This window comes from Anomaloglossus baeobatrachus, chromosome 9, assembly GCF_048569485.1.
Source record: "Anomaloglossus baeobatrachus isolate aAnoBae1 chromosome 9, aAnoBae1.hap1, whole genome shotgun sequence".
Classification (NCBI taxonomy): domain Eukaryota; kingdom Metazoa; phylum Chordata; class Amphibia; order Anura; family Aromobatidae; genus Anomaloglossus; species Anomaloglossus baeobatrachus.
Genome location: NC_134361.1, coordinates 37,706,432 through 37,715,318, shown reverse-complemented (window position 1 = coordinate 37,715,318; position 8,887 = coordinate 37,706,432).

The following is an 8,887-nucleotide window of genomic DNA, read 5'->3' as shown; positions in this document are numbered from 1 at the left end:
CTCGAGTGCCTCCGGACCCAAGGTCACTTCGCTCTGAAAGGGGTGCTGGCGCTTTTGGATGGGGGTAGGTAGGTGCACGGCCGGAGCCGTGTTTGAGTTCGTGACGCCACCCACGGGTTGTGGTGAAGTTGGACACCACCGCTGCGATTACTGGGCACACCGGGGGAGATAGTAGTGCAGCAAGATGTTAACCCCTCCGTGGGTAGGGATCATAGCCCCGGGACCGTTGGGGATATCTGGGCGGTGCAGGGCGGTGCGCGACCGGGTGGCACTGTTGTACTCACTGTTATTGACACACACAAGTCTCTGGTAAACCAAGATGATGATGGTCGATGCCGGCTGCGTCTGGTCTTCCACCCGGTTCGGTGGTCTTGGCCTTTCTCCTGCACCGTGTTGTGTACTTGGGCTGCCTGCGCTTCAGCGTCAGGAGTTCGCTGCCCGGATTGTAGATGTCGGTAGAGCCCTTTTGCCCGCAGACGCTGGCCCGTGGGATCTCTCTGCCTGTGTGGTGGCTTTCTACCCCCCTCGGTGGGCTGTTGTCTTCAGTCGGGACTTGGGTGGGAAAGGACCTATAGTCCAGACCGCAATCAGTTAATTAACTCAGTCCAGTAGATTCTGGACCTCGTTTCAGGGTCTGAGTACACCCCTTTGTGCTCCGGTTTCCGAGTCGGTTCCCCGGGTCAGTACCGGCGGGCCACTACCCTGTCCCGGTCCACCACGGTTCCACCGAGCCGTCTTCCCGGGTCCTGCAGGCTAAGGCCACCGTTTGCCTCCTAGCCAAGGTACCAGGGCTCCAACCCTGGCACCTGTCAGACTGCTGCAGACCTGGGCACAGGCCTGCTTCCACTCTCCTTTACTCCTGTCAACTCACTGCCTTACTAACAACACACTCTCTGCACTGATTTCCTGCCTCAGGCTCTCTGGACTCCTCGGTGGGCGTGGCCAACCACCTGGCTCCGCCCCCTGGTGTGTCCATCAAGCACTGAGGGAGGTGACTAGGGTTTAAAGTTTGGCTGATGACACCTAATTGGGGGACAGGTGTAGTGCGGGGGTCTATCTGTGACTACCTGGCTAGTCCAGGGCATCACAGTTATGCCTCCCGATAATAATGGCGAAAATTTCCCTTTCCACGGCGTATAGCATAGAACTTCTCAGAGAGCGTGGTCAAGTTTTGATCGGCCAGCATCCAAGTAGAAAAAGCAAACACCCACAGAGAAGTGCTGTGGTGTACACCCAGTTGGCTAAAGGGAAAATCTGCACCATTATTAGTAGAGGGCATAACTTTGGCACGGAGAGGCATAGAACAAAAAGAAAAACTGTTCCGATATCAGTGGAGCAGCAGCAATTAGAAGATGTACTCAAATAAAATAACTTTAAAAATTCAACAAACTATCCTATTTAGAACAAGTTACAAATAAACATCCTTTTTGCCTAACCAGTGTCATGGTGGTCTCTCTGCATAAAGAGACCTGTGACCGGTTCAGGACCTGAGTCTCATTCTGCTGTGAGACTCTTAATATTAAATATGTTTCTTTTCTTTGGTGTATGAAGGGTTAATGTCAGTTTTGTTACCAGGAGCTTTCCAGTAGTCCATGTCAGGTGCAGCTGCTTAGTTACTATGCCCCTCACCTATAAATAGTGGCCACTTCCAGCATCTATTGCTGTTAATAGAATTCATTCTACTATAACCAATTTGGTGACAGTAGCTGCTGGGGGTCTGACCTGAGCCCATCCGTCTGCAGCCTTGGAGTCTGGCTGCAGCCTTGGAGTTTGTGTTGTATCCTTTTTTTCCCCTCTGTGTGTCTACCTTTCCCTTGTGTTATATTAATGCAGCAGTGGGACTAGTGATCCTCACCTGCCTGCTCACTAGGCAGGGCTCCTAGGGTTTCAGGTATCCTGTTCCGTGACAGGTGTGGAACCTGTTTAGGGCTGGCCAGGAGTGCAGGGTGCACTTACAGGTGAGTGCAGAAGATGTCTCATCTTACCCCTCCCTATTGCTAGGGCCCACTGTTATAGTGTCCCCGGTGTTACCCCTTTTGGTTATGATGTTTTTTGTAATGCACCAGACAGTCATATTTCTGGGCACAACTGTCACGCTGTGTGCATGGACTTATCCTACTCTGTGCGTGACAATCAGTTTTATTTTCTAACTATATATTTTTTTATTCTTTTTTTTCTGTGCACAATTATGGAGTTGCGGAAATCAACATCCATAGATATACTTTACCTCAGCTACATGGAAAACGGGACACAATAGACTGGAGATGCCTCATAGGCCTCTATAGGTTGGTGTTGTGAGCATGCTCTGTGACCTCTGCAATAGCCAGGGAAGGGAGGGACCATCATCTATTGTGATTGTCGGATCCAGTGTTTTCAATATTGATATAACCTTTTATTGTAATCAAGCCTGTGATGATAATCAGACAACTACTAAAAAGGGATCACTACAGAACAGGCTATATAGATAGAAATATATGAAAAATGTAAACATTTTTTTTAAAAAAATCATCCCTTTCTTGTTGTTCTGCTGCTATTACTGAGTGGTAAGGGATATTTTGCACGTTGCGACATCGCTACTGTGATATCGTCGGGGTCAAATCGAAAGTGACGCACATCCGGCGCCAGTAATGATGTCGCAACGTGTAAAGCCTAGATGCGCCGATAAACGATCACAAAAGTGTCGTAAATTGGCGATCTGTGTAGCGTCGGCCATTTCCATAATGTCGGGTCGACCGCAGGTACGATGTTGTTCCTCGTTCCTGGGGCAGCACACATCGCTGTGTGTGAAGCTACAGGAGCGAGGAACATCTCCTTACCTGCGTCCCGCCGGCTATGCGGAAGGAAGGAGGTGGGCGGGATGTTTACGTCCCGCTCATCTCCGCCCCTCCGCTTCTATTGGCCGCCTGCCGTGTGACGTCACTGTGACGCCACACGACCCGCCCCTTTAGGAAGGAGGCAGGTCGCCGGCCAGAGCGACATCGCAGGGCAGGTAAGTCCGTGTGAAGCTGCCGTAGCGATAATGTTCACTACGGCAGCTATCACAAGAGATCGCATGTGCGACGGGGGCGGGGACTATCGCGCTCAGCATCGCTAGCATCGGCTAGCAATGTCGCAGCGTGAAAAGTACCCCTAAGTCTTATCATAGGTGTCTGCTCATAGGGGGCTTGGGAACCTAATTTTTCTGGATCCTCATGTCTGATTGTCCCGGATCCACTTTTCTGCATAGGAAAACACAATTATTAATGGCACTTAGTATCTTCAAGGTGTACCTTTTGTGTAAAGGAAAGCTTAGCTACCATTGGCTTATATGGCATCTATATATGTCTATGCCGACTTGACTTGCACTTTATCTGGCCTATTGTAAAATAAAGCACAAGAAAAAACAAAAAATGTTCCGTCAGTTATCTGAAGCTTTTGTTATGGTTTTCGGCTGTGAGGTCCCATCCCTCTATTCATGTGTGAAGTCTTTATGTGCATAATTAAGATGTTATCTTCAGGTAAACAGATAAATGCATTCCTACAAGTCTCCTTTGGTATGTGTCCCCTTACAAATTGTGGTAATGGTGTACAGAGAATGCAGGGAGTGGACACGGAAGACAACGAGATGGCTAAGGAGGAAGAGACGTCAATACTAATTTCCTTATTGTGCTAAATAGACTTTATTGGGTTTGAGTTCATCCATTTGTTATACAGCACTGTGCAAAAGTTTTCGGCACGTATGGAAATAACACTGCTAAGTAAAAATGCATACTAAAAATAGACGTTTTAACCTGTTCACAAATAATGACGTACTATTACATCATTGGTCGTGTCCCCCCAGTTACTGCAGGCTCCGGCGGCGAGCCCGTGCTAATCCCAACACATGGCTGCTGATCTGATCAGTAGACATATACAGCTAGCAGGCACAGGTGGATCAGAGATCCACCCACTCCTGGTAACTCTATTATATATCGCGTTGTCAAACTCTGACAGCGCAATTTAAAAGTCCTCAGTGGGGATCGCACTGCTCCCCGCACCAATAATCAGCCCGGTGATGTGATCAATGTGTTACCATGACAGATGATGACCCCAGTCGCTGCCATGATGTGTTTCCTGGGAATGCTTACAGATCGCCGGCGCTCATAGGAACACTGCATTTCTCCTGATCACACCGATGCTGCAGAATAAATGCTCAGTGTAGAGTCAAAGTCCCATAGTGGGACTAGTAAAATCAATAAGAAATGTAAAAAAAAAATTAAAAAAAAAATATGAAAAAATTAAAAAAACAATGTTCAAATCACCCCCCTTTTGCCCCATTGAAAATAAAACAATAAAAAAGTACACCTATTTGGTGTCGCCGTGTTTAGAAATGCCTGATCTATCAAAATATAAAATCAATTACCGTAATTTAATCGGTATACTTGTAGCAATAAAAAAAATCCAAACGCCAAAATTATGTTTCTTTGGTCACCGCAACATTGCATTATTATGCAATAACAGGCGATCAAAACATCACATCTACCCAAAAATGGTATCATTAAAAAGCCAGTTCAAGACGCAAAAAATAAGCCATCACTGAGCCCCGGATGCCAAAAGATGAGAACATTAGGGGTCTTGGAAAATGGCGACAAAAGCACAATTTTGGGGGGACAAACTACTGAACTTTTTTCACCACTTAGATAAAAGTAAAACTATCCATGTTTGGTGTCTATGAACTCGTACCAACTTGGGGAATCATCAATACTTGGTCACTTTTACCATATAATGAACATGGTAAATTAAATGTTTTCAATTGCACTTTTTTTTTTTTTTGCAATTCACTGCACTTGGAATTTTTTTCCCGTTTTTCAGTACACTATATAGTAAAATGAATGGTGTCACTCAAAAGTACAAGTTGTCCCAGAAAAAAACAAGTCCACATGTGGCAATTATTCAAAAATAAAAAGGTTATAGCTCTCGGAAGAAGAGAAGCAAGAAATGAAAATGAAAAATGGAAAATTGCCTGGCAGGGAAGGCATTAATAGTTTTTTGTTTTTTTTTATCAATGATCAAAATGCAAAGAGAATGAACAAAAAAGAAATGTAAATCAATATTTGATGTGATCACGCTTTGCCTTCAAAACAGCATAAAAGCATCAGTTTTTCTCTGTACACTTGCACACATTTTTGGAGGAACTCTGCAGGGCACAATAAGGGAGTGTAGCCAGTATAAAAGCAGATGCAGGAAATACAGCAGCCATTGTATGGTAAATCTGAATGACAAGATGATGTCAAAGACTAGCCATAGAAATAAGAAGGGAAACCTATAGAAGGCTGAATAAACTACGTACATACTATGCGACAGCACAACAGAGAAGGGTCATGGTCCTTTCACTCATAGATATATACTGTATGTAGAGGTCATTTAGATAGTACTAAGGCAGTGATTGCATTTACCCTTTAAGGACAGGGCAAATTCTCATTTTTGCACTTTTGTTTTTTCCTCCCTTTATTCTAAGAGCCTTAACTTTTTTTATTTTTTCTGTCCATATAGCTGAGTGAGAGTTGTACTTTTGAATGGCACTATTCATTTTATCATATGATGTTCTGGTAAACGGGAACAAAATTGCAAGTGTGGCGAAATAACACAAAAAATTTAAATTCTGCAAATTTTTTTTTATTTCCAGCGTTGATTTTACCATAAATGTGACCTTGCAGTTTGATTCTCCAGGTCAGCATGAATACTACGTAGAAGCAAATGCTTCCAGGCCCCCCCCCTCTCAACTGACCACAGGTGGTTTTATCCTTTATTAGGTTTTCAAAAAAATCCAGATAGAGGTAGTAAAATAGAGTAGGACCCAGTACAATGAGATTACCTTGACGTGGCTACTGGGCTGGTATGAAAATGGCCATTTTGATATGCAAATCATCTCAAAAATCTTTAGTTGTTTTTGTTTATTTGTTTTGTTATTTAGCAATTACAAGCTCTGGCATACAAATCTCTTTTTTTGTCTGTTTGTAATGTATATGGATTATGTCCATTTGACTGACCATACTTCCAGGCACCCCCCCCCCTTCCCCTTCCTCATTAGCCACAGGTGCTTTTGTTCTTTATTAGAGGGTCTCTATTTGCCATATATGTAAGTTTTAAAACCCACAGAGAGGTAGGAAAATAGAGTAGGACCTAGCACAATCAGATTGCCGTCACGTGGCTACTGGGCAGGTATGCAAATGGCCATTTTGATATGGAAAATATCTCTAATTTTTTTAGTAATTTTTGGTTGTTGTTTTTTTAGTAGTTCAAAGCTCTGTAATATGTCTCTTTTTTGTCTGTTAGATAGCAAACATGTATAGTCTTTGCTTTGTTTTATTTAGGCTAAGAAACTTTATTTAGAAATTTAGAAAAAAAAAATATCTTGCTTGTTAGGGATATGGCGCTGTGTGAGAACTTATTTTTTGCTACCAGAGCTGATATTTTTAGTGATAGTATACAATGTTTGATCACTTGTTATTACATTTTTTTCTGTTGTTGCGGTGGGCAAAAAACTGCAATTCTGGCGTGTTGATTTTTTTCTCCCATTATGCTATTTACCGATCGGTTTAATTGATTTTACATCCTGATAAATTGGAATTTAATGAACTCAGAGGTACGATTTATGTGTATTTTAATGTTTTTTTAATTTATTAATTTTTGTTAACGTTTATACTTTTTATTACATTTTATTTCTACTTTTCACTTTATTTAATAATCACCTAAGGGGACTGCAACCTGCAATGGTCTTATAACTCCATATACAGTAATGGCACAGTGTTGCTGTAGTAGAAGACATCGCAGTCTCCTATGAATGATGGCCCCAGGCTGGTTTTCACGGTCTCGTATGAACACCGGCCACAGGCTGGTTTTCACACAGGAATACTGTGATCAATAATGCAGGTGAAAAGGGTTCTTTACAGTTAGAGCAGTTAGACTGTGGAATGCCCTACCACAAGAGGTAGTAATGGCAGACACTATAATAGCTTTTATATCAGGGCTGGATGATTTCCTCAGTACACAAAACATTGTTGGTTATAAATGACTTAGTGACCAAATGTAGAACTGGTGGAGGAAGGTTGAACTAGATGGACTTAAGTCTTTTTTCAACCTAAGTAACTATGTAACTATGTAGGTGCTGGTGAGACAAAATTGGTGCAAATCGGGTCTTACCCAAGTGGATATCGGGTGGGAGATGAGATAAGAGGTTGTTCACTTAGGGTGGTAGTGACAGTCACAACCACTGTGAAGGCACATAGGAGAGAATCCTCTGCTGTTGCAGTTCTCGTTGCTGAATGTTCAAAGGGAGAAGGAGGTGAAGGGGTTAACCACCGCGCTGCCATATGATGTATCAGACTCAAAACTTCTTTGGAAAATATGGTAATTTTTATCTACGCATTTTGGAGCAATAGCTCCTTCTTCAGGATAAATCACAAATACACGTGGGCTGTGACCAATTGTTTGTTCCAAAGCTGGAAGATGCCTCCATGTGTTTCCTTGGGCTGTTACGAATGGTTTGTTCCAATGCTTGAAGATGCCTCCATGTGTTTCTAAAATCATAAATGGTACATCTCAAGAAGGAGCTTTCGTTCGAAACCATACGGCAGTGCAGTGGTTAACACCTTCACCTCCTACTCCCTAGGAATACTATGCTGACAGACACGGGAGTCTTCAGCAGATCCCTAGCTGTCATAACAGCACATCGGCGTCCCATGATCGTATTTTTGGTGCGCCGATGAGGGGCTAGACCAGCATGCCCCCTTCCAGCACGCGTTAAATGCTTCTGTCAGAGATTGAATTGGCCATTTAACAGGTAAACAGCTGGGCTTGGAGCATCACTCCACCCACTGCTGATAGAGGCAGATGAAGTCTGAATAATTTAGCCTTCATCTGCACCAAAGGCAGGGAGACAACTTATGACGTACATAACACGTTATCATAAGTCGTTAAGGAGTTAAACAGCTTGAAAGAGGTTGAGCACAGTCTTAGGAGACCTCAGAGTGTCATACATGTCTTTTAAAAGCAATTGGAGGTTTTAGCATACTTTTGATTGGTGACAAATTTTGGGGAAATTTTGGCAACGCTTGCAAGTTGAAATTTCTAAAGATTCACTCATCTTTATTTACTTTCAGCACAAGTGGATAACATTAGGTTTCCCACTGTAGCGCCCAGTCCCGGCGCGGTGCTCCCGCTCTCTGCTTTGGCGGGGATGCCATTCTCCTCACCTGCCCAATGGGCCCATTTGCCCCATTCCTGCCCCGGGGCCTGCCGCTGCCTGCTCCTGCTTCCAGACCACACGTAGGCATTCTGGGAGTGCCCAAAAGGTGTGTGCATGGCCATGCTTCCTTTGTTAAAAGGCCTGCATTCTATTGCTCGAAAGTGACTCTTGAGCAATCACCCTGAAGGTATTTAAGCACTCTCCCAATAGGGGAGGTGCCTGAGCAACACTGCCTATCTGTAGTGCGTTGCTAGTTCTCAGGTCACGTGCCTGTTAATGTGTCTAGTCCTGAGTCATGTGTCCTAGTACCAGTTACCTGTACCCGTTAATCGGTGTCTCTTCCTAATGCCTGTTACTACCACCACCTCCATGCTGTCATGTCTGAGTTACCACTTCTGTGCTTACACATCTGGGTTACCATCTCCATGCTGCCACGTCTGAGTTACCACCACCGAATCTGCCCCTTTCTCACAATGGAAATGACAAAAACCCTCACCGTGGCCCTGATCCACTCTCGCCTTGACTACTGTAACTCTCTATTAATTGATCTCCCCGTAACTAGACTTTCTCCTCTACAGTCCATCCTTAATGCAGCAGCCAGGGTCACCTATCTGGCTAACCGCCACTTGGATGCCTCTGTTCTGTGCTAGTCATTGCACTGGCTGCCCATATATCACAGGA